The 24,845-nt window shown below is 49.5% G+C and overlaps 21 non-coding genes across 21 annotated transcripts; all 21 read left to right on the plus strand.

Annotated features, from left to right (window-relative positions):
* Nucleotides 1-103: 103 nt before the first annotated feature.
* Nucleotides 104-176, plus strand: trnam-cau (transfer RNA methionine (anticodon CAU)). Its single transcript has one exon. It is a non-coding gene; the product is annotated as a tRNA-Met (tRNA).
* A 1,960-nt stretch (nt 177-2,136) lies between these two features.
* On the plus strand, nt 2,137-2,207 carry trnag-gcc (transfer RNA glycine (anticodon GCC)). The gene has a single exon. It is a non-coding gene; the product is annotated as a tRNA-Gly (tRNA).
* A 340-nt stretch (nt 2,208-2,547) lies between these two features.
* trnam-cau (transfer RNA methionine (anticodon CAU)) lies at nt 2,548-2,620 on the plus strand. Its single transcript has one exon. It is a non-coding gene; the product is annotated as a tRNA-Met (tRNA).
* Nucleotides 2,621-4,564: 1,944 nt separating this feature from the next.
* On the plus strand, nt 4,565-4,635 carry trnag-gcc (transfer RNA glycine (anticodon GCC)). The gene has a single exon. It is a non-coding gene; the product is annotated as a tRNA-Gly (tRNA).
* A 340-nt stretch (nt 4,636-4,975) lies between these two features.
* On the plus strand, nt 4,976-5,048 carry trnam-cau (transfer RNA methionine (anticodon CAU)). The gene has a single exon. It is a non-coding gene; the product is annotated as a tRNA-Met (tRNA).
* Nucleotides 5,049-6,992: 1,944 nt separating this feature from the next.
* On the plus strand, nt 6,993-7,063 carry trnag-gcc (transfer RNA glycine (anticodon GCC)). The gene has a single exon. It is a non-coding gene; the product is annotated as a tRNA-Gly (tRNA).
* Nucleotides 7,064-7,403: 340 nt separating this feature from the next.
* Nucleotides 7,404-7,476, plus strand: trnam-cau (transfer RNA methionine (anticodon CAU)). Its single transcript has one exon. It is a non-coding gene; the product is annotated as a tRNA-Met (tRNA).
* A 1,634-nt stretch (nt 7,477-9,110) lies between these two features.
* trnag-gcc (transfer RNA glycine (anticodon GCC)) lies at nt 9,111-9,181 on the plus strand. Its single transcript has one exon. It is a non-coding gene; the product is annotated as a tRNA-Gly (tRNA).
* A 340-nt stretch (nt 9,182-9,521) lies between these two features.
* Nucleotides 9,522-9,594, plus strand: trnam-cau (transfer RNA methionine (anticodon CAU)). Its single transcript has one exon. It is a non-coding gene; the product is annotated as a tRNA-Met (tRNA).
* A 1,679-nt stretch (nt 9,595-11,273) lies between these two features.
* trnag-gcc (transfer RNA glycine (anticodon GCC)) lies at nt 11,274-11,344 on the plus strand. The gene has a single exon. It is a non-coding gene; the product is annotated as a tRNA-Gly (tRNA).
* Nucleotides 11,345-11,684: 340 nt separating this feature from the next.
* On the plus strand, nt 11,685-11,757 carry trnam-cau (transfer RNA methionine (anticodon CAU)). Its single transcript has one exon. It is a non-coding gene; the product is annotated as a tRNA-Met (tRNA).
* A 1,944-nt stretch (nt 11,758-13,701) lies between these two features.
* Nucleotides 13,702-13,772, plus strand: trnag-gcc (transfer RNA glycine (anticodon GCC)). Its single transcript has one exon. It is a non-coding gene; the product is annotated as a tRNA-Gly (tRNA).
* Nucleotides 13,773-14,112: 340 nt separating this feature from the next.
* trnam-cau (transfer RNA methionine (anticodon CAU)) lies at nt 14,113-14,185 on the plus strand. The gene has a single exon. It is a non-coding gene; the product is annotated as a tRNA-Met (tRNA).
* Nucleotides 14,186-16,129: 1,944 nt separating this feature from the next.
* trnag-gcc (transfer RNA glycine (anticodon GCC)) lies at nt 16,130-16,200 on the plus strand. The gene has a single exon. It is a non-coding gene; the product is annotated as a tRNA-Gly (tRNA).
* Nucleotides 16,201-16,540: 340 nt separating this feature from the next.
* On the plus strand, nt 16,541-16,613 carry trnam-cau (transfer RNA methionine (anticodon CAU)). The gene has a single exon. It is a non-coding gene; the product is annotated as a tRNA-Met (tRNA).
* Nucleotides 16,614-18,557: 1,944 nt separating this feature from the next.
* trnag-gcc (transfer RNA glycine (anticodon GCC)) lies at nt 18,558-18,628 on the plus strand. The gene has a single exon. It is a non-coding gene; the product is annotated as a tRNA-Gly (tRNA).
* Nucleotides 18,629-18,968: 340 nt separating this feature from the next.
* On the plus strand, nt 18,969-19,041 carry trnam-cau (transfer RNA methionine (anticodon CAU)). The gene has a single exon. It is a non-coding gene; the product is annotated as a tRNA-Met (tRNA).
* A 1,944-nt stretch (nt 19,042-20,985) lies between these two features.
* On the plus strand, nt 20,986-21,056 carry trnag-gcc (transfer RNA glycine (anticodon GCC)). Its single transcript has one exon. It is a non-coding gene; the product is annotated as a tRNA-Gly (tRNA).
* A 340-nt stretch (nt 21,057-21,396) lies between these two features.
* On the plus strand, nt 21,397-21,469 carry trnam-cau (transfer RNA methionine (anticodon CAU)). The gene has a single exon. It is a non-coding gene; the product is annotated as a tRNA-Met (tRNA).
* Nucleotides 21,470-23,413: 1,944 nt separating this feature from the next.
* On the plus strand, nt 23,414-23,484 carry trnag-gcc (transfer RNA glycine (anticodon GCC)). The gene has a single exon. It is a non-coding gene; the product is annotated as a tRNA-Gly (tRNA).
* A 340-nt stretch (nt 23,485-23,824) lies between these two features.
* On the plus strand, nt 23,825-23,897 carry trnam-cau (transfer RNA methionine (anticodon CAU)). The gene has a single exon. It is a non-coding gene; the product is annotated as a tRNA-Met (tRNA).
* The last annotated feature ends 948 nt before the right edge of the window (nt 23,898-24,845 follow it).

Genomic DNA, 24,845 nt, shown 5'->3' on the forward strand with positions numbered 1-24,845 from the left:
CAGGCGTATGATGCACATTTGTGTGAAGGACAACCGGTGCTCTCTGTTTATGCTAGACAAAAGAACCTTTGGCTTTTACTCATCAAGTTTAACTGCTTTTCGGGCCTCGTTGGCGCAGTAGGCAGCGCGTCAGTCTCATAATCTGAAGGTCGTGAGTTCGAGCCTCACACGGGGCATGGCTTTTGTTATGTGTCCAGCATGGAAATATCTGCAGTCTTCTGCCCACCAGAACGCACAACTGTATGACCCCTGCCTGCCAATGCTGTTTGAACATGCAGTGGTGGTTCAGCGGGGGAATTCTCGCCTGCCAGGCGGGAGATGGCCGGCCAGTGCAACAGACTATCTGGGCCTGTTCTACTGTACAGCTTGTTTAGTTGCCACCACTACCTTTGTGCGCTAAAAGAAGGCAGAACTATTTTACCACAAGTGCCCCTTCCTGTACCTACCAAGACACGGTCTTGCCTGAAGTTGCTTGAATTGGTGAGATGTTATTTCACCTTGTTTACACAGGGAAGCACAAAGGATTCTGCCAGTCGACGCATTCAGGAGATGGTGTGGTAAATCAGTGGTTCCCTCCACTTCGTTGGCTAAAGAAACTTAAAATAAGAGAAGAAGAGGGAAAAAAAGAAAATGTTGGGAACCAACGAGTTACATCATCGGTGACAAAAAGCCACAGGTTGACCCTGTTATTAAAGCGCACAGGCGGTGACATCGGTGAGGTCTGTTGGGGACAGATGTCTCGCACGCACGCTCACACACGTCTGCTTACCAAGACGCAGTGAGACTCCACGGGGCTCCTACAGCCCACGGCAACAGAGGAGGGGACAAAGCGAGTTGAGCCCAGCTTTCTCAAGGCCGGTTAATGCACGCTGACTTTGGGTCAGAGCGGGAAACTCTGGCGATCGCCAGCGGCTCAACTCGTTCACCTCTGAACGTGTGGGGGAGGTCCGCGCCACGCATCCCATCTAAGGGAGCCGGGTCGACTCCAGCTCGGTCCATATCATCTTCTCAAGATCTATTCATAAACTTCTGAAGCAGTGACATCATCATGACATCGCAGGAGAAGCTCATAGCCTACCAGGGAAATCATGGATGATGTCACAAACCAAGCATGGCAGCCCACAGGCTTTGATCTGTGACATCATGGATGATGTCACAAACCAAGCATGGCAGCCCACAGCCTTTGATCTGTGACATCATGGATGATGTCACAAACCAAGCATGGCCTAAACCAAGCATGGCAGCCCACAGGCTTTGATCTGTGACATCATCGATGATGTCACAAACCAAGCATGGCAGCCCACACGCTTTGATCTGTGACATCATCGATGATGTCACAAACCAAGCATGGCCTTTGATCTGTGACATTATCGATGATGTCACAAACCAAGCATGGCAGCCCACAGGCTTTGATCTGTGACATCATCGATGATGTCACAAACCAAGCATGACAGCCCACAGGCTTTGATCTGTGACATCATGGATGATGTCACAAACCAAGCATGGCCTTTGATCTGTGACATCATCTATGATGTCACAAACCAAGCATGGCAGCCCACAGGCTTTGATCTGTGACATCATCGATGATGTCACAAACCAAGCATGGCCTTTGATCTGTGACATCATCGATGATGTCACAAACCAAGCATGGCAGCCCACAGGCTTAGATCTGTGACATCATCGATGATGTCACAAACCAAGCATGACAGCCCACACGCTTTGATCTGTGACATCATCAGTGATCTTACAGAAGTTAAAAAAAACAAAAATCAGATCAATAATGTGTTTAAAGCCGTTTCCACAGAAAACAGCCAACGTCAACCGACAGTGTCGGCATGTACTTTTGCTGACCCTGGCCGTGCACTTTCACGCTAATTCTTGTCCGTTTTCGCTGTATCCAACCAGGAGACTGAAGAAGTCACATCCATGTCACCCCATTTGCTCTGCGAAGGGCCGCAGAGTTGGACATATCTGACAGAAGGCCTGGACTCAGAGGTACGGGAACTTTTTAGGTAAGGGACAGAGGAAAAACGGTCAGACACACAACTTGCAAAATTTCTGCACCCGTGAGAGCAAACGCCTTTTCCGATGTCAACAGGTGTCGTTGGTGTAGCGGCAGCCGTCGTGTTGGTGCATGCATTGGTGGTTCAGTGGTAGAATTCTCGCCTGCCACGCGGGAGACCCGGGTCCGATTCCCGGCCAATGCAACGCAACATTTGGGCACGCTGGGTAGCCAGTACCAACTTTGTGCCCTAAATGGAAGTAGAATACTTTGACTACAAGTACCCCTTCCTGTAATTTGCAAGAGGCCTGTGCCTGACCATTTGAAACATCAAGTTGCGTGCCAGTCCACGTTCCCAAATGGACAATGTCATGAGGTGGCTCAAAAGTCTTTGTTGAGGGCATCTCAGACACAGTAATACATCTTATGTTTGCATTTTTTGCAGGCGTATGATGCACATTTGTGTGAAGGACAACCGGTGCTCTCTGTTTATGCTAGACAAAAGAACCTTTGGCTTTTACTCATCAAGTTTAACTGCTTTTCGGGCCTCGTTGGCGCAGTAGGCAGCGCGTCAGTCTCATAATCTGAAGGTCGTGAGTTCGAGCCTCACACGGGGCATGGCTTTTGTTATGTGTCCAGCATGGAAATATCTGCAGTCTTCTGCCCACCAGAACGCACAACTGTATGACCCCTGCCTGCCAATGCTGTTTGAACATGCAGTGGTGGTTCAGCGGGGGAATTCTCGCCTGCCAGGCGGGAGATGGCCGGCCAGTGCAACAGACTATCTGGGCCTGTTCTACTGTACAGCTTGTTTAGTTGCCACCACTACCTTTGTGCGCTAAAAGAAGGCAGAACTATTTTACCACAAGTGCCCCTTCCTGTACCTACCAAGACACGGTCTTGCCTGAAGTTGCTTGAATTGGTGAGATGTTATTTCACCTTGTTTACACAGGGAAGCACAAAGGATTCTGCCAGTCGACGCATTCAGGAGATGGTGTGGTAAATCAGTGGTTCCCTCCACTTCGTTGGCTAAAGAAACTTAAAATAAGAGAAGAAGAGGGAAAAAAAGAAAATGTTGGGAACCAACGAGTTACATCATCGGTGACAAAAAGCCACAGGTTGACCCTGTTATTAAAGCGCACAGGCGGTGACATCGGTGAGGTCTGTTGGGGACAGATGTCTCGCACGCACGCTCACACACGTCTGCTTACCAAGACGCAGTGAGACTCCACGGGGCTCCTACAGCCCACGGCAACAGAGGAGGGGACAAAGCGAGTTGAGCCCAGCTTTCTCAAGGCCGGTTAATGCACGCTGACTTTGGGTCAGAGCGGGAAACTCTGGCGATCGCCAGCGGCTCAACTCGTTCACCTCTGAACGTGTGGGGGAGGTCCGCGCCACGCATCCCATCTAAGGGAGCCGGGTCGACTCCAGCTCGGTCCATATCATCTTCTCAAGATCTATTCATAAACTTCTGAAGCAGTGACATCATCATGACATCGCAGGAGAAGCTCATAGCCTACCAGGGAAATCATGGATGATGTCACAAACCAAGCATGGCAGCCCACAGGCTTTGATCTGTGACATCATGGATGATGTCACAAACCAAGCATGGCAGCCCACAGCCTTTGATCTGTGACATCATGGATGATGTCACAAACCAAGCATGGCCTTTGATCTGTGACATCATCTATGATGTCACAAACCAAGCATGGCAGCCCACAGGCTTTGATCTGTGACATCATCGATGATGTCACAAACCAAGCATGGCAGCCCACACGCTTTGATCTGTGACATCATCGATGATGTCACAAACCAAGCATGGCAGCCCACAGGCTTTGATCTGTGACATCATCGATGATGTCACAAACCAAGCATGACAGCCCACAGGCTTTGATCTGTGACATCATGGATGATGTCACAAACCAAGCATGGCCTTTGATCTGTGACATCATCTATGATGTCACAAACCAAGCATGGCAGCCCACAGGCTTTGATCTGTGACATCATCGATGATGTCACAAACCAAGCATGGCCTTTGATCTGTGACATCATCGATGATGTCACAAACCAAGCATGGCAGCCCACAGGCTTAGATCTGTGACATCATCGATGATGTCACAAACCAAGCATGACAGCCCACACGCTTTGATCTGTGACATCATCAGTGATCTTACAGAAGTTAAAAAAAACAAAAATCAGATCAATAATGTGTTTAAAGCCGTTTCCACAGAAAACAGCCAACGTCAACCGACAGTGTCGGCATGTACTTTTGCTGACCCTGGCCGTGCACTTTCACGCTAATTCTTGTCCGTTTTCGCTGTATCCAACCAGGAGACTGAAGAAGTCACATCCATGTCACCCCATTTGCTCTGCGAAGGGCCGCAGAGTTGGACATATCTCACAGGAGGCCTGGACTCAGAGGTACGGGAACTTTTTAGGTAAGGGACAGAGGAAAAACGGTCAGACACACAACTTGCAAAATTTCTGCACCCGTGAGAGCAAACGCCTTTTCCGATGTCAACAGGTGTCGTTGGTGTAGCGGCAGCCGTCGTGTTGGTGCATGCATTGGTGGTTCAGTGGTAGAATTCTCGCCTGCCACGCGGGAGACCCGGGTCCGATTCCCGGCCAATGCAACGCAACATTTGGGCACGCTGGGTAGCCAGTACCAACTTTGTGCCCTAAATGGAAGTAGAATACTTTGACTACAAGTACCCCTTCCTGTAATTTGCAAGAGGCCTGTGCCTGACCATTTGAAACATCAAGTTGCGTGCCAGTCCACGTTCCCAAATGGACAATGTCATGAGGTGGCTCAAAAGTCTTTGTTGAGGGCATCTCAGACACAGTAATACATCTTATGTTTGCATTTTTTGCAGGCGTATGATGCACATTTGTGTGAAGGACAACCGGTGCTCTCTGTTTATGCTAGACAAAAGAACCTTTGGCTTTTACTCATCAAGTTTAACTGCTTTTCGGGCCTCGTTGGCGCAGTAGGCAGCGCGTCAGTCTCATAATCTGAAGGTCGTGAGTTCGAGCCTCACACGGGGCATGGCTTTTGTTATGTGTCCAGCATGGAAATATCTGCAGTCTTCTGCCCACCAGAACGCACAACTGTATGACCCCTGCCTGCCAATGCTGTTTGAACATGCAGTGGTGGTTCAGCGGGGGAATTCTCGCCTGCCAGGCGGGAGATGGCCGGCCAGTGCAACAGACTATCTGGGCCTGTTCTACTGTACAGCTTGTTTAGTTGCCACCACTACCTTTGTGCGCTAAAAGAAGGCAGAACTATTTTACCACAAGTGCCCCTTCCTGTACCTACCAAGACACGGTCTTGCCTGAAGTTGCTTGAATTGGTGAGATGTTATTTCACCTTGTTTACACAGGGAAGCACAAAGGATTCTGCCAGTCGACGCATTCAGGAGATGGTGTGGTAAATCAGTGGTTCCCTCCACTTCGTTGGCTAAAGAAACTTAAAATAAGAGAAGAAGAGGGAAAAAAAGAAAATGTTGGGAACCAACGAGTTACATCATCGGTGACAAAAAGCCACAGGTTGACCCTGTTATTAAAGCGCACAGGCGGTGACATCGGTGAGGTCTGTTGGGGACAGATGTCTCGCACGCACGCTCACACACGTCTGCTTACCAAGACGCAGTGAGACTCCACGGGGCTCCTACAGCCCACGGCAACAGAGGAGGGGACAAAGCGAGTTGAGCCCAGCTTTCTCAAGGCCGGTTAATGCACGCTGACTTTGGGTCAGAGCGGGAAACTCTGGCGATCGCCAGCGGCTCAACTCGTTCACCTCTGAACGTGTGGGGGAGGTCCGCGCCACGCATCCCATCTAAGGGAGCCGGGTCGACTCCAGCTCGGTCCATATCATCTTCTCAAGATCTATTCATAAACTTCTGAAGCAGTGACATCATCATGACATCGCAGGAGAAGCTCATAGCCTACCAGGGAAATCATGGATGATGTCACAAACCAAGCATGGCAGCCCACAGGCTTTGATCTGTGACATCATGGATGATGTCACAAACCAAGCATGGCAGCCCACAGCCTTTGATCTGTGACATCATGGATGATGTCACAAACCAAGCATGGCCTTTGATCTGTGACATCATCTATGATGTCACAAACCAAGCATGGCAGCCCACAGGCTTTGATCTGTGACATCATCGATGATGTCACAAACCAAGCATGGCAGCCCACACGCTTTGATCTGTGACATCATCGATGATGTCACAAACCAAGCATGGCAGCCCACAGGCTTTGATCTGTGACATCATCGATGATGTCACAAACCAAGCATGACAGCCCACAGGCTTTGATCTGTGACATCATGGATGATGTCACAAACCAAGCATGGCCTTTGATCTGTGACATCATCTATGATGTCACAAACCAAGCATGGCAGCCCACAGGCTTTGATCTGTGACATCATCGATGATGTCACAAACCAAGCATGGCCTTTGATCTGTGACATCATCGATGATGTCACAAACCAAGCATGGCAGCCCACAGGCTTAGATCTGTGACATCATCGATGATGTCACAAACCAAGCATGACAGCCCACACGCTTTGATCTGTGACATCATCAGTGATCTTACAGAAGTTAAAAAAAACAAAAATCAGATCAATAATGTGTTTAAAGCCGTTTCCACAGAAAACAGCCAACGTCAACCGACAGTGTCGGCATGTACTTTTGCTGACCCTGGCCGTGCACTTTCACGCTAATTCTTGTCCGTTTTCGCTGTATCCAACCAGGAGACTGAAGAAGTCACATCCATGTCACCCCATTTGCTCTGCGAAGGGCCGCAGAGTTGGACATATCTCACAGAAGGCCTGGACTCAGAGGTACGGGAACTTTTTAGGTAAGGGACAGAGGAAAAACGGTCAGACACACAACTTGCAAAATTTCTGCACCCGTGAGAGCAAACGCCTTTTCCGATGTCAACAGGTGTCGTTGGTGTAGCGGCAGCCGTCATGTTGGTGCATGCATTGGTGGTTCAGTGGTAGAATTCTCGCCTGCCACGCGGGAGACCCGGGTCCGATTCCCGGCCAATGCAACGCAACATTTGGGCACGCTGGGTAGCCAGTACCAACTTTGTGCCCTAAATGGAAGTAGAATACTTTGACTACAAGTACCCCTTCCTGTAATTTGCAAGAGGCCTGTGCCTGACCATTTGAAACATCAAGTTGCGTGCCAGTCCACGTTCCCAAATGGACAATGTCATGAGGTGGCTCAAAAGTCTTTGTTGAGGGCATCTCAGACACAGTAATACATCTTATGTTTGCATTTTTTGCAGGCGTATGATGCACATTTGTGTGAAGGACAACCGGTGCTCTCTGTTTATGCTAGACAAAAGAACCTTTGGCTTTTACTCATCAAGTTTAACTGCTTTTCGGGCCTCGTTGGCGCAGTAGGCAGCGCGTCAGTCTCATAATCTGAAGGTCGTGAGTTCGAGCCTCACACGGGGCATGGCTTTTGTTATGTGTCCAGCATGGAAATATCTGCAGTCTTCTGCCCACCAGAACGCACAACTGTATGACCCCTGCCTGCCAATGCTGTTTGAACATGCAGTGGTGGTTCAGCGGGGGAATTCTCGCCTGCCAGGCGGGAGATGGCCGGCCAGTGCAACAGACTATCTGGGCCTGTTCTACTGTACAGCTTGTTTAGTTGCCACCACTACCTTTGTGCGCTAAAAGAAGGCAGAACTATTTTACCACAAGTGCCCCTTCCTGTACCTACCAAGACACGGTCTTGCCTGAAGTTGCTTGAATTGGTGAGATGTTATTTCACCTTGTTTACACAGGGAAGCACAAAGGATTCTGCCAGTCGACGCATTCAGGAGATGGTGTGGTAAATCAGTGGTTCCCTCCACTTCGTTGGCTAAAGAAACTTAAAATAAGAGAAGAAGAGGGAAAAAAAGAAAATGTTGGGAACCAACGAGTTACATCATCGGTGACAAAAAGCCACAGGTTGACCCTGTTATTAAAGCGCACAGGCGGTGACATCGGTGAGGTCTGTTGGGGACAGATGTCTCGCACGCACGCTCACACACGTCTGCTTACCAAGACGCAGTGAGACTCCACGGGGCTCCTACAGCCCACGGCAACAGAGGAGGGGACAAAGCGAGTTGAGCCCAGCTTTCTCAAGGCCGGTTAATGCACGCTGACTTTGGGTCAGAGCGGGAAACTCTGGCGATCGCCAGCGGCTCAACTCGTTCACCTCTGAACGTGTGGGGGAGGTCCGCGCCACGCATCCCATCTAAGGGAGCCGGGTCGACTCCAGCTCGGTCCATATCATCTTCTCAAGATCTATTCATAAACTTCTGAAGCAGTGACATCATCATGACATCGCAGGAGAAGCTCATAGCCTACCAGGGAAATCATGGATGATGTCACAAACCAAGCATGGCAGCCCACAGGCTTTGATCTGTGACATCATGGATGATGTCACAAACCAAGCATGGCAGCCCACAGCCTTTGATCTGTGACATCATGGATGATGTCACAAACCAAGCATGGCCTTTGATCTGTGACATCATCTATGATGTCACAAACCAAGCATGGCAGCCCACAGGCTTTGATCTGTGACATCATCGATGATGTCACAAACCAAGCATGGCAGCCCACAGGCTTAGATCTGTGACATCATCGATGATGTCACAAACCAAGCATGACAGCCCACACGCTTTGATCTGTGACATCATCAGTGATCTTACAGAAGTTAAAAAAAACAAAAATCAGATCAATAATGTGTTTAAAGCCGTTTCCACAGAAAACAGCCAACGTCAACCGACAGTGTCGGCATGTACTTTTGCTGACCCTGGCCGTGCACTTTCACGCTAATTCTTGTCCGTTTTCGCTGTATCCAACCAGGAGACTGAAGAAGTCACATCCATGTCACCCCATTTGCTCTGCGAAGGGCCGCAGAGTTGGACATATCTCACAGAAGGCCTGGACTCAGAGGTACGGGAACTTTTTAGGTAAGGGACAGAGGAAAAACGGTCAGACACACAACTTGCAAAATTTCTGCACCCGTGAGAGCAAACGCCTTTTCCGATGTCAACAGGTGTCGTTGGTGTAGCGGCAGCCGTCGTGTTGGTGCATGCATTGGTGGTTCAGTGGTAGAATTCTCGCCTGCCACGCGGGAGACCCGGGTCCGATTCCCGGCCAATGCAACGCAACATTTGGGCACGCTGGGTAGCCAGTACCAACTTTGTGCCCTAAATGGAAGTAGAATACTTTGACTACAAGTACCCCTTCCTGTAATTTGCAAGAGGCCTGTGCCTGACCATTTGAAACATCAAGTTGCGTGCCAGTCCACGTTCCCAAATGGACAATGTCATGAGGTGGCTCGAAAGTCTTTGTTGAGGGCATCTCAGACACAGTAATACATCTTATGTTTGCATTTTTTGCAGGCGTATGATGCACATTTGTGTGAAGGACAACCGGTGCTCTCTGTTTATGCTAGACAAAAGAACCTTTGGCTTTTACTCATCAAGTTTAACTGCTTTTCGGGCCTCGTTGGCGCAGTAGGCAGCGCGTCAGTCTCATAATCTGAAGGTCGTGAGTTCGAGCCTCACACGGGGCATGGCTTTTGTTATGTGTCCAGCATGGAAATATCTGCAGTCTTCTGCCCACCAGAACGCACAACTGTATGACCCCTGCCTGCCAATGCTGTTTGAACATGCAGTGGTGGTTCAGCGGGGGAATTCTCGCCTGCCAGGCGGGAGATGGCCGGCCAGTGCAACAGACTATCTGGGCCTGTTCTACTGTACAGCTTGTTTAGTTGCCACCACTACCTTTGTGCGCTAAAAGAAGGCAGAACTATTTTACCACAAGTGCCCCTTCCTGTACCTACCAAGACACGGTCTTGCCTGAAGTTGCTTGAATTGGTGAGATGTTATTTCACCTTGTTTACACAGGGAAGCACAAAGGATTCTGCCAGTCGACGCATTCAGGAGATGGTGTGGTAAATCAGTGGTTCCCTCCACTTCGTTGGCTAAAGAAACTTAAAATAAGAGAAGAAGAGGGAAAAAAAGAAAATGTTGGGAACCAACGAGTTACATCATCGGTGACAAAAAGCCACAGGTTGACCCTGTTATTAAAGCGCACAGGCGGTGACATCGGTGAGGTCTGTTGGGGACAGATGTCTCGCACGCACGCTCACACACGTCTGCTTACCAAGACGCAGTGAGACTCCACGGGGCTCCTACAGCCCACGGCAACAGAGGAGGGGACAAAGCGAGTTGAGCCCAGCTTTCTCAAGGCCGGTTAATGCACGCTGACTTTGGGTCAGAGCGGGAAACTCTGGCGATCGCCAGCGGCTCAACTCGTTCACCTCTGAACGTGTGGGGGAGGTCCGCGCCACGCATCCCATCTAAGGGAGCCGGGTCGACTCCAGCTCGGTCCATATCATCTTCTCAAGATCTATTCATAAACTTCTGAAGCAGTGACATCATCATGACATCGCAGGAGAAGCTCATAGCCTACCAGGGAAATCATGGATGATGTCACAAACCAAGCATGGCAGCCCACAGGCTTTGATCTGTGACATCATGGATGATGTCACAAACCAAGCATGGCAGCCCACAGCCTTTGATCTGTGACATCATGGATGATGTCACAAACCAAGCATGGCCTTTGATCTGTGACATCATCTATGATGTCACAAACCAAGCATGGCAGCCCACAGGCTTTGATCTGTGACATCATCGATGATGTCACAAACCAAGCATGGCCTTTGATCTGTGACATCATCGATGATGTCACAAACCAAGCATGGCAGCCCACAGGCTTAGATCTGTGACATCATCGATGATGTCACAAACCAAGCATGACAGCCCACACGCTTTGATCTGTGACATCATCAGTGATCTTACAGAAGTTAAAAAAAACAAAAATCAGATCAATAATGTGTTTAAAGCCGTTTCCACAGAAAACAGCCAACGTCAACCGACAGTGTCGGCATGTACTTTTGCTGACCCTGGCCGTGCACTTTCACGCTAATTCTTGTCCGTTTTCGCTGTATCCAACCAGGAGACTGAAGAAGTCACATCCATGTCACCCCATTTGCTCTGCGAAGGGCCGCAGAGTTGGACATATCTCACAGAAGGCCTGGACTCAGAGGTACGGGAACTTTTTAGGTAAGGGACAGAGGAAAAACGGTCAGACACACAACTTGCAAAATTTCTGCACCCGTGAGAGCAAACGCCTTTTCCGATGTCAACAGGTGTCGTTGGTGTAGCGGCAGCCGTCGTGTTGGTGCATGCATTGGTGGTTCAGTGGTAGAATTCTCGCCTGCCACGCGGGAGACCCGGGTCCGATTCCCGGCCAATGCAACGCAACATTTGGGCACGCTGGGTAGCCAGTACCAACTTTGTGCCCTAAATGGAAGTAGAATACTTTGACTACAAGTACCCCTTCCTGTAATTTGCAAGAGGCCTGTGCCTGACCATTTGAAACATCAAGTTGCGTGCCAGTCCACGTTCCCAAATGGACAATGTCATGAGGTGGCTCAAAAGTCTTTGTTGAGGGCATCTCAGACACAGTAATACATCTTATGTTTGCATTTTTTGCAGGCGTATGATGCACATTTGTGTGAAGGACAACCGGTGCTCTCTGTTTATGCTAGACAAAAGAACCTTTGGCTTTTACTCATCAAGTTTAACTGCTTTTCGGGCCTCGTTGGCGCAGTAGGCAGCGCGTCAGTCTCATAATCTGAAGGTCGTGAGTTCGAGCCTCACACGGGGCATGGCTTTTGTTATGTGTCCAGCATGGAAATATCTGCAGTCTTCTGCCCACCAGAACGCACAACTGTATGACCCCTGCCTGCCAATGCTGTTTGAACATGCAGTGGTGGTTCAGCGGGGGAATTCTCGCCTGCCAGGCGGGAGATGGCCGGCCAGTGCAACAGACTATCTGGGCCTGTTCTACTGTACAGCTTGTTTAGTTGCCACCACTACCTTTGTGCGCTAAAAGAAGGCAGAACTATTTTACCACAAGTGCCCCTTCCTGTACCTACCAAGACACGGTCTTGCCTGAAGTTGCTTGAATTGGTGAGATGTTATTTCACCTTGTTTACACAGGGAAGCACAAAGGATTCTGCCAGTCGACGCATTCAGGAGATGGTGTGGTAAATCAGTGGTTCCCTCCACTTCGTTGGCTAAAGAAACTTAAAATAAGAGAAGAAGAGGGAAAAAAAGAAAATGTTGGGAACCAACGAGTTACATCATCGGTGACAAAAAGCCACAGGTTGACCCTGTTATTAAAGCGCACAGGCGGTGACATCGGTGAGGTCTGTTGGGGACAGATGTCTCGCACGCACGCTCACACACGTCTGCTTACCAAGACGCAGTGAGACTCCACGGGGCTCCTACAGCCCACGGCAACAGAGGAGGGGACAAAGCGAGTTGAGCCCAGCTTTCTCAAGGCCGGTTAATGCACGCTGACTTTGGGTCAGAGCGGGAAACTCTGGCGATCGCCAGCGGCTCAACTCGTTCACCTCTGAACGTGTGGGGGAGGTCCGCGCCACGCATCCCATCTAAGGGAGCCGGGTCGACTCCAGCTCGGTCCATATCATCTTCTCAAGATCTATTCATAAACTTCTGAAGCAGTGACATCATCATGACATCGCAGGAGAAGCTCATAGCCTACCAGGGAAATCATGGATGATGTCACAAACCAAGCATGGCAGCCCACAGGCTTTGATCTGTGACATCATGGATGATGTCACAAACCAAGCATGGCAGCCCACAGCCTTTGATCTGTGACATCATGGATGATGTCACAAACCAAGCATGGCCTTTGATCTGTGACATCATCTATGATGTCACAAACCAAGCATGGCAGCCCACAGGCTTTGATCTGTGACATCATCGATGATGTCACAAACCAAGCATGGCAGCCCACACGCTTTGATCTGTGACATCATCGATGATGTCACAAACCAAGCATGGCAGCCCACAGGCTTTGATCTGTGACATCATCGATGATGTCACAAACCAAGCATGACAGCCCACAGGCTTTGATCTGTGACATCATGGATGATGTCACAAACCAAGCATGGCCTTTGATCTGTGACATCATCTATGATGTCACAAACCAAGCATGGCAGCCCACAGGCTTTGATCTGTGACATCATCGATGATGTCACAAACCAAGCATGGCCTTTGATCTGTGACATCATCGATGATGTCACAAACCAAGCATGGCAGCCCACAGGCTTAGATCTGTGACATCATCGATGATGTCACAAACCAAGCATGACAGCCCACACGCTTTGATCTGTGACATCATCAGTGATCTTACAGAAGTTAAAAAAAACAAAAATCAGATCAATAATGTGTTTAAAGCCGTTTCCACAGAAAACAGCCAACGTCAACCGACAGTGTCGGCATGTACTTTTGCTGACCCTGGCCGTGCACTTTCACGCTAATTCTTGTCCGTTTTCGCTGTATCCAACCAGGAGACTGAAGAAGTCACATCCATGTCACCCCATTTGCTCTGCGAAGGGCCGCAGAGTTGGACATATCTCACAGAAGGCCTGGACTCAGAGGTACGGGAACTTTTTAGGTAAGGGACAGAGGAAAAACGGTCAGACACACAACTTGCAAAATTTCTGCACCCGTGAGAGCAAACGCCTTTTCCGATGTCAACAGGTGTCGTTGGTGTAGCGGCAGCCGTCGTGTTGGTGCATGCATTGGTGGTTCAGTGGTAGAATTCTCGCCTGCCACGCGGGAGACCCGGGTCCGATTCCCGGCCAATGCAACGCAACATTTGGGCACGCTGGGTAGCCAGTACCAACTTTGTGCCCTAAATGGAAGTAGAATACTTTGACTACAAGTACCCCTTCCTGTAATTTGCAAGAGGCCTGTGCCTGACCATTTGAAACATCAAGTTGCGTGCCAGTCCACGTTCCCAAATGGACAATGTCATGAGGTGGCTCGAAAGTCTTTGTTGAGGGCATCTCAGACACAGTAATACATCTTATGTTTGCATTTTTTGCAGGCGTATGATGCACATTTGTGTGAAGGACAACCGGTGCTCTCTGTTTATGCTAGACAAAAGAACCTTTGGCTTTTACTCATCAAGTTTAACTGCTTTTCGGGCCTCGTTGGCGCAGTAGGCAGCGCGTCAGTCTCATAATCTGAAGGTCGTGAGTTCGAGCCTCACACGGGGCATGGCTTTTGTTATGTGTCCAGCATGGAAATATCTGCAGTCTTCTGCCCACCAGAACGCACAACTGTATGACCCCTGCCTGCCAATGCTGTTTGAACATGCAGTGGTGGTTCAGCGGGGGAATTCTCGCCTGCCAGGCGGGAGATGGCCGGCCAGTGCAACAGACTATCTGGGCCTGTTCTACTGTACAGCTTGTTTAGTTGCCACCACTACCTTTGTGCGCTAAAAGAAGGCAGAACTATTTTACCACAAGTGCCCCTTCCTGTACCTACCAAGACACGGTCTTGCCTGAAGTTGCTTGAATTGGTGAGATGTTATTTCACCTTGTTTACACAGGGAAGCACAAAGGATTCTGCCAGTCGACGCATTCAGGAGATGGTGTGGTAAATCAGTGGTTCCCTCCACTTCGTTGGCTAAAGAAACTTAAAATAAGAGAAGAAGAGGGAAAAAAAGAAAATGTTGGGAACCAACGAGTTACATCATCGGTGACAAAAAGCCACAGGTTGACCCTGTTATTAAAGCGCACAGGCGGTGACATCGGTGAGGTCTGTTGGGGACAGATGTCTCGCACGCACGCTCACACACGTCTGCTTACCAAGACGCAGTGAGACTCCACGGGGCTCCTACAGCCCACGGCAACAGAGGAGGGGACAAAGCGAGTTGAGCCCAGCTTTCTCAAGGCCGGTTAATGCACGCTGACTTTGGGTCAGAGCGGGAAACTCTGGCGATCGCCAGCGGCTCAACTCGTTCACCTCTGAACGTGTGGGGGAGGTCCGCGCCACGCATCCCATCTAAGGGAGCCGGGTCGACTCCAGCTCGGTCCATATCATCTTCTCAAGATCTATTCATAAACTTCTGAAGCAGTGACATCATCATGACATCGCAGGAGAAGCTCATAGCCTACCAGGGAAATCATGGATGATGTCACAAACCAAGCATGGCAGCCCACAGGCTTTGATCTGTGACATCATGGATGATGTCACAAACCAAGCATGGCAGCCCACAGCCTTTGATCTGTGACATCATGGATGATGTCACAAACCAAGCATGGCCTTTGATCTGTGACATCATCTATGATGTCACAAACCAAGCATGGCAGCCCACAGGCTTTGATCTGTGACATCATCGATGATGTCACAAACCAAGCATGGCAGCCCACACGCTTTGATCTGTGACATCATCGATGATGTCACAAACCAAGCATGGCAGCCCACAGGCTTTGATCTGTGACATCATCGATGATGTCACAAACCAAGCATGACAGCCCACAGGCTTTGATCTGTGACATCATGGATGATGTCACAAACCAAGCATGGCCTTTGATCTGTGACATCATCTATGATGTCACAAACCAAGCATGGCAGCCCACAGGCTTTGATCTGTGACATCATCGATGATGTCACAAACCAAGCATGGCCTTTGATCTGTGACATCATCGATGATGTCACAAACCAAGCATGGCAGCCCACAGGCTTAGATCTGTGACATCATCGATGATGTCACAAACCAAGCATGACAGCCCACACGCTTTGATCTGTGACATCATCAGTGATCTTACAGAAGTTAAAAAAAACAAAAATCAGATCAATAATGTGTTTAAAGCCGTTTCCACAGAAAACAGCCAACGTCAACCGACAGTGTCGGCATGTACTTTTGCTGACCCTGGCCGTGCACTTTCACGCTAATTCTTGTCCGTTTTCGCTGTATCCAACCAGGAGACTGAAGAAGTCACATCCATGTCACCCCATTTGCTCTGCGAAGGGCCGCAGAGTTGGACATATCTCACAGAAGGCCTGGACTCAGAGGTACGGGAACTTTTTAGGTAAGGGACAGAGGAAAAACGGTCAGACACACAACTTGCAAAATTTCTGCACCCGTGAGAGCAAACGCCTTTTCCGATGTCAACAGGTGTCGTTGGTGTAGCGGCAGCCGTCGTGTTGGTGCATGCATTGGTGGTTCAGTGGTAGAATTCTCGCCTGCCACGCGGGAGACCCGGGTCCGATTCCCGGCCAATGCAACGCAACATTTGGGCACGCTGGGTAGCCAGTACCAACTTTGTGCCCTAAATGGAAGTAGAATACTTTGACTACAAGTACCCCTTCCTGTAATTTGCAAGAGGCCTGTGCCTGACCATTTGAAACATCAAGTTGCGTGCCAGTCCACGTTCCCAAATGGACAATGTCATGAGGTGGCTCGAAAGTCTTTGTTGAGGGCATCTCAGACACAGTAATACATCTTATGTTTGCATTTTTTGCAGGCGTATGATGCACATTTGTGTGAAGGACAACCGGTGCTCTCTGTTTATGCTAGACAAAAGAACCTTTGGCTTTTACTCATCAAGTTTAACTGCTTTTCGGGCCTCGTTGGCGCAGTAGGCAGCGCGTCAGTCTCATAATCTGAAGGTCGTGAGTTCGAGCCTCACACGGGGCATGGCTTTTGTTATGTGTCCAGCATGGAAATATCTGCAGTCTTCTGCCCACCAGAACGCACAACTGTATGACCCCTGCCTGCCAATGCTGTTTGAACATGCAGTGGTGGTTCAGCGGGGGAATTCTCGCCTGCCAGGCGGGAGATGGCCGGCCAGTGCAACAGACTATCTGGGCCTGTTCTACTGTACAGCTTGTTTAGTTGCCACCACTACCTTTGTGCGCTAAAAGAAGGCAGAACTATTTTACCACAAGTGCCCCTTCCTGTACCTACCAAGACACGGTCTTGCCTGAAGTTGCTTGAATTGGTGAGATGTTATTTCACCTTGTTTACACAGGGAAGCACAAAGGATTCTGCCAGTCGACGCATTCAGGAGATGGTGTGGTAAATCAGTGGTTCCCTCCACTTCGTTGGCTAAAGAAACTTAAAATAAGAGAAGAAGAGGGAAAAAAAGAAAATGTTGGGAACCAACGAGTTACATCATCGGTGACAAAAAGCCACAGGTTGACCCTGTTATTAAAGCGCACAGGCGGTGACATCGGTGAGGTCTGTTGGGGACAGATGTCTCGCACGCACGCTCACACACGTCTGCTTACCAAGACGCAGTGAGACTCCACGGGGCTCCTACAGCCCACGGCAACAGAGGAGGGGACAAAGCGAGTTGAGCCCAGCTTTCTCAAGGCCGGTTAATGCACGCTGACTTTGGGTCAGAGCGGGAAACTCTGGCGATCGCCAGCGGCTCAACTCGTTCACCTCTGAACGTGTGGGGGAGGTCCGCGCCACGCATCCCATCTAAGGGAGCCGGGTCGACTCCAGCTCGGTCCATATCATCTTCTCAAGATCTATTCATAAACTTCTGAAGCAGTGACATCATCATGACATCGCAGGAGAAGCTCATAGCCTACCAGGGAAATCATGGATGATGTCACAAACCAAGCATGGCAGCCCACAGGCTTTGATCTGTGACATCATGGATGATGTCACAAACCAAGCATGGCAGCCCACAGCCTTTGATCTGTGACATCATGGATGATGTCACAAACCAAGCATGGCCTTTGATCTGTGACATCATCTATGATGTCACAAACCAAGCATGGCAGCCCACAGGCTTTGATCTGTGACATCATCGATGATGTCACAAACCAAGCATGGCAGCCCACACGCTTTGATCTGTGACATCATCGATGATGTCACAAACCAAGCATGGCAGCCCACAGGCTTTGATCTGTGACATCATCGATGATGTCACAAACCAAGCATGACAGCCCACAGGCTTTGATCTGTGACATCATGGATGATGTCACAAACCAAGCATGGCCTTTGATCTGTGACATCATCTATGATGTCACAAACCAAGCATGGCAGCCCACAGGCTTTGATCTGTGACATCATCGATGATGTCACAAACCAAGCATGGCCTTTGATCTGTGACATCATCGATGATGTCACAAACCAAGCATGGCAGCCCACAGGCTTAGATCTGTGACATCATCGATGATGTCACAAACCAAGCATGACAGCCCACACGCTTTGATCTGTGACATCATCAGTGATCTTACAGAAGTTAAAAAAAACAAAAATCAGATCAATAATGTGTTTAAAGCCGTTTCCACAGAAAACAGCCAACGTCAACCGACAGTGTCGGCATGTACTTTTGCTGACCCTGGCCGTGCACTTTCACGCTAATTCTTGTCCGTTTTCGCTGTATCCAACCAGGAGACTGAAGAAGTCACATCCATGTCACCCCATTTGCTCTGCGAAGGGCCGCAGAGTTGGACATATCTCACAGAAGGCCTGGACTCAGAGGTACGGGAACTTTTTAGGTAAGGGACAGAGGAAAAACGGTCAGACACACAACTTGCAAAATTTCTGCACCCGTGAGAGCAAACGCCTTTTCCGATGTCAACAGGTGTCGTTGGTGTAGCGGCAGCCGTCGTGTTGGTGCATGCATTGGTGGTTCAGTGGTAGAATTCTCGCCTGCCACGCGGGAGACCCGGGTCCGATTCCCGGCCAATGCAACGCAACATTTGGGCACGCTGGGTAGCCAGTACCAACTTTGTGCCCTAAATGGAAGTAGAATACTTTGACTACAAGTACCCCTTCCTGTAATTTGCAAGAGGCCTGTGCCTGACCATTTGAAACATCAAGTTGCGTGCCAGTCCACGTTCCCAAATGGACAATGTCATGAGGTGGCTCGAAAGTCTTTGTTGAGGGCATCTCAGACACAGTAATACATCTTATGTTTGCATTTTTTGCAGGCGTATGATGCACATTTGTGTGAAGGACAACCGGTGCTCTCTGTTTATGCTAGACAAAAGAACCTTTGGCTTTTACTCATCAAGTTTAACTGCTTTTCGGGCCTCGTTGGCGCAGTAGGCAGCGCGTCAGTCTCATAATCTGAAGGTCGTGAGTTCGAGCCTCACACGGGGCATGGCTTTTGTTATGTGTCCAGCATGGAAATATCTGCAGTCTTCTGCCCACCAGAACGCACAACTGTATGACCCCTGCCTGCCAATGCTGTTTGAACATGCAGTGGTGGTTCAGCGGGGGAATTCTCGCCTGCCAGGCGGGAGATGGCCGGCCAGTGCAACAGACTATCTGGGCCTGTTCTACTGTACAGCTTGTTTAGTTGCCACCACTACCTTTGTGCGCTAAAAGAAGGCAGAACTATTTTACCACAAGTGCCCCTTCCTGTACCTACCAAGACACGGTCTTGCCTGAAGTTGCTTGAATTGGTGAGATGTTATTTCACCTTGTTTACACAGGGAAGCACAAAGGATTCTGCCAGTCGACGCATTCAGGAGATGGTGTGGTAAATCAGTGGTTCCCTCCACTTCGTTGGCTAAAGAAACTTAAAATAAGAGAAGAAGAGGGAAAAAAAGAAAATGTTGGGAACCAACGAGTTACATCATCGGTGACAAAAAGCCACAGGTTGACCCTGTTATTAAAGCGCACAGGCGGTGACATCGGTGAGGTCTGTTGGGGACAGATGTCTCGCACGCACGCTCACACACGTCTGCTTACCAAGACGCAGTGAGACTCCACGGGGCTCCTACAGCCCACGGCAACAGAGGAGGGGACAAAGCGAGTTGAGCCCAGCTTTCTCAAGGCCGGTTAATGCACGCTGACTTTGGGTCAGAGCGGGAAACTCTGGCGATCGCCAGCGGCTCAACTCGTTCACCTCTGAACGTGTGGGGGAGGTCCGCGCCACGCATCCCATCTAAGGGAGCCGGGTCGACTCCAGCTCGGTCCATATCATCTTCTCAAGATCTATTCATAAACTTCTGAAGCAGTGACATCATCATGACATCGCAGGAGAAGCTCATAGCCTACCAGGGAAATCATGGATGATGTCACAAACCAAGCATGGCAGCCCACAGGCTTTGATCTGTGACATCATGGATGATGTCACAAACCAAGCATGGCAGCCCACAGCCTTTGATCTGTGACATCATGGATGATGTCACAAACCAAGCATGGCCTTTGATCTGTGACATCATCTATGATGTCACAAACCAAGCATGGCAGCCCACAGGCTTTGATCTGTGACATCATCGATGATGTCACAAACCAAGCATGGCAGCCCACACGCTTTGATCTGTGACATCATCGATGATGTCACAAACCAAGCATGGCAGCCCACAGGCTTTGATCTGTGACATCATCGATGATGTCACAAACCAAGCATGACAGCCCACAGGCTTTGATCTGTGACATCATGGATGATGTCACAAACCAAGCATGGCCTTTGATCTGTGACATCATCTATGATGTCACAAACCAAGCATGGCAGCCCACAGGCTTTGATCTGTGACATCATCGATGATGTCACAAACCAAGCATGGCCTTTGATCTGTGACATCATCGATGATGTCACAAACCAAGCATGGCAGCCCACAGGCTTAGATCTGTGACATCATCGATGATGTCACAAACCAAGCATGACAGCCCACACGCTTTGATCTGTGACATCATCAGTGATCTTACAGAAGTTAAAAAAAACAAAAATCAGATCAATAATGTGTTTAAAGCCGTTTCCACAGAAAACAGCCAACGTCAACCGACAGTGTCGGCATGTACTTTTGCTGACCCTGGCCGTGCACTTTCACGCTAATTCTTGTCCGTTTTCGCTGTATCCAACCAGGAGACTGAAGAAGTCACATCCATGTCACCCCATTTGCTCTGCGAAGGGCCGCAGAGTTGGACATATCTCACAGAAGGCCTGGACTCAGAGGTACGGGAACTTTTTAGGTAAGGGACAGAGGAAAAACGGTCAGACACACAACTTGCAAAATTTCTGCACCCGTGAGAGCAAACGCCTTTTCCGATGTCAACAGGTGTCGTTGGTGTAGCGGCAGCCGTCGTGTTGGTGCATGCATTGGTGGTTCAGTGGTAGAATTCTCGCCTGCCACGCGGGAGACCCGGGTCCGATTCCCGGCCAATGCAACGCAACATTTGGGCACGCTGGGTAGCCAGTACCAACTTTGTGCCCTAAATGGAAGTAGAATACTTTGACTACAAGTACCCCTTCCTGTAATTTGCAAGAGGCCTGTGCCTGACCATTTGAAACATCAAGTTGCGTGCCAGTCCACGTTCCCAAATGGACAATGTCATGAGGTGGCTCGAAAGTCTTTGTTGAGGGCATCTCAGACACAGTAATACATCTTATGTTTGCATTTTTTGCAGGCGTATGATGCACATTTGTGTGAAGGACAACCGGTGCTCTCTGTTTATGCTAGACAAAAGAACCTTTGGCTTTTACTCATCAAGTTTAACTGCTTTTCGGGCCTCGTTGGCGCAGTAGGCAGCGCGTCAGTCTCATAATCTGAAGGTCGTGAGTTCGAGCCTCACACGGGGCATGGCTTTTGTTATGTGTCCAGCATGGAAATATCTGCAGTCTTCTGCCCACCAGAACGCACAACTGTATGACCCCTGCCTGCCAATGCTGTTTGAACATGCAGTGGTGGTTCAGCGGGGGAATTCTCGCCTGCCAGGCGGGAGATGGCCGGCCAGTGCAACAGACTATCTGGGCCTGTTCTACTGTACAGCTTGTTTAGTTGCCACCACTACCTTTGTGCGCTAAAAGAAGGCAGAACTATTTTACCACAAGTGCCCCTTCCTGTACCTACCAAGACACGGTCTTGCCTGAAGTTGCTTGAATTGGTGAGATGTTATTTCACCTTGTTTACACAGGGAAGCACAAAGGATTCTGCCAGTCGACGCATTCAGGAGATGGTGTGGTAAATCAGTGGTTCCCTCCACTTCGTTGGCTAAAGAAACTTAAAATAAGAGAAGAAGAGGGAAAAAAAGAAAATGTTGGGAACCAACGAGTTACATCATCGGTGACAAAAAGCCACAGGTTGACCCTGTTATTAAAGCGCACAGGCGGTGACATCGGTGAGGTCTGTTGGGGACAGATGTCTCGCACGCACGCTCACACACGTCTGCTTACCAAGACGCAGTGAGACTCCACGGGGCTCCTACAGCCCACGGCAACAGAGGAGGGGACAAAGCGAGTTGAGCCCAGCTTTCTCAAGGCCGGTTAATGCACGCTGACTTTGGGTCAGAGCGGGAAACTCTGGCGATCGCCAGCGGCTCAACTCGTTCACCTCTGAACGTGTGGGGGAGGTCCGCGCCACGCATCCCATCTAAGGGAGCCGGGTCGACTCCAGCTCGGTCCATATCATCTTCTCAAGATCTATTCATAAACTTCTGAAGCAGTGACATCATCATGACATCGCAGGAGAAGCTCATAGCCTACCAGGGAAATCATGGATGATGTCACAAACCAAGCATGGCAGCCCACAGGCTTTGATCTGTGACATCATGGATGATGTCACAAACCAAGCATGGCAGCCCACAGCCTTTGATCTGTGACATCATGGATGATGTCACAAACCAAGCATGGCCTTTGATCTGTGACATCATCTATGATGTCACAAACCAAGCATGGCAGCCCACAGGCTTTGATCTGTGACATCATCGATGATGTCACAAACCAAGCATGGCAGCCCACACGCTTTGATCTGTGACATCATCGATGATGTCACAAACCAAGCATGGCAGCCCACAGGCTTTGATCTGTGACATCATCGATGATGTCACAAACCAAGCATGACAGCCCACAGGCTTTGATCTGTGACATCATGGATGATGTCACAAACCAAGCATGGCCTTTGATCTGTGACATCATCTATGATGTCACAAACCAAGCATGGCAGCCCACAGGCTTTGATCTGTGACATCATCGATGATGTCACAAACCAAGCATGGCCTTTGATCTGTGACATCATCGATGATGTCACAAACCAAGCATGGCAGCCCACAGGCTTAGATCTGTGACATCATCGATGATGTCACAAACCAAGCATGACAGCCCACACGCTTTGATCTGTGACATCATCAGTGATCTTACAGAAGTTAAAAAAAACAAAAATCAGATCAATAATGTGTTTAAAGCCGTTTCCACAGAAAACAGCCAACGTCAACCGACAGTGTCGGCATGTACTTTTGCTGACCCTGGCCGTGCACTTTCACGCTAATTCTTGTCCGTTTTCGCTGTATCCAACCAGGAGACTGAAGAAGTCACATCCATGTCACCCCATTTGCTCTGCGAAGGGCCGCAGAGTTGGACATATCTCACAGAAGGCCTGGACTCAGAGGTACGGGAACTTTTTAGGTAAGGGACAGAGGAAAAACGGTCAGACACACAACTTGCAAAATTTCTGCACCCGTGAGAGCAAACGCCTTTTCCGATGTCAACAGGTGTCGTTGGTGTAGCGGCAGCCGTCGTGTTGGTGCATGCATTGGTGGTTCAGTGGTAGAATTCTCGCCTGCCACGCGGGAGACCCGGGTCCGATTCCCGGCCAATGCAACGCAACATTTGGGCACGCTGGGTAGCCAGTACCAACTTTGTGCCCTAAATGGAAGTAGAATACTTTGACTACAAGTACCCCTTCCTGTAATTTGCAAGAGGCCTGTGCCTGACCATTTGAAACATCAAGTTGCGTGCCAGTCCACGTTCCCAAATGGACAATGTCATGAGGTGGCTCGAAAGTCTTTGTTGAGGGCATCTCAGACACAGTAATACATCTTATGTTTGCATTTTTTGCAGGCGTATGATGCACATTTGTGTGAAGGACAACCGGTGCTCTCTGTTTATGCTAGACAAAAGAACCTTTGGCTTTTACTCATCAAGTTTAACTGCTTTTCGGGCCTCGTTGGCGCAGTAGGCAGCGCGTCAGTCTCATAATCTGAAGGTCGTGAGTTCGAGCCTCACACGGGGCATGGCTTTTGTTATGTGTCCAGCATGGAAATATCTGCAGTCTTCTGCCCACCAGAACGCACAACTGTATGACCCCTGCCTGCCAATGCTGTTTGAACATGCAGTGGTGGTTCAGCGGGGGAATTCTCGCCTGCCAGGCGGGAGATGGCCGGCCAGTGCAACAGACTATCTGGGCCTGTTCTACTGTACAGCTTGTTTAGTTGCCACCACTACCTTTGTGCGCTAAAAGAAGGCAGAACTATTTTACCACAAGTGCCCCTTCCTGTACCTACCAAGACACGGTCTTGCCTGAAGTTGCTTGAATTGGTGAGATGTTATTTCACCTTGTTTACACAGGGAAGCACAAAGGATTCTGCCAGTCGACGCATTCAGGAGATGGTGTGGTAAATCAGTGGTTCCCTCCACTTCGTTGGCTAAAGAAACTTAAAATAAGAGAAGAAGAGGGAAAAAAAGAAAATGTTGGGAACCAACGAGTTACATCATCGGTGACAAAAAGCCACAGGTTGACCCTGTTATTAAAGCGCACAGGCGGTGACATCGGTGAGGTCTGTTGGGGACAGATGTCTCGCACGCACGCTCACACACGTCTGCTTACCAAGACGCAGTGAGACTCCACGGGGCTCCTACAGCCCACGGCAACAGAGGAGGGGACAAAGCGAGTTGAGCCCAGCTTTCTCAAGGCCGGTTAATGCACGCTGACTTTGGGTCAGAGCGGGAAACTCTGGCGATCGCCAGCGGCTCAACTCGTTCACCTCTGAACGTGTGGGGGAGGTCCGCGCCACGCATCCCATCTAAGGGAGCCGGGTCGACTCCAGCTCGGTCCATATCATCTTCTCAAGATCTATTCATAAACTTCTGAAGCAGTGACATCATCATGACATCGCAGGAGAAGCTCATAGCCTACCAGGGAAATCATGGATGATGTCACAAACCAAGCATGGCAGCCCACA

The sequence above is a fragment of the Lutjanus erythropterus genome, chromosome 19 (genome assembly GCF_056507025.1).
Source record: "Lutjanus erythropterus isolate fLutEry1 chromosome 19, fLutEry1.hap2, whole genome shotgun sequence".
Lineage (NCBI taxonomy): Eukaryota > Metazoa > Chordata > Actinopteri > Lutjaniformes > Lutjanidae > Lutjanus > Lutjanus erythropterus.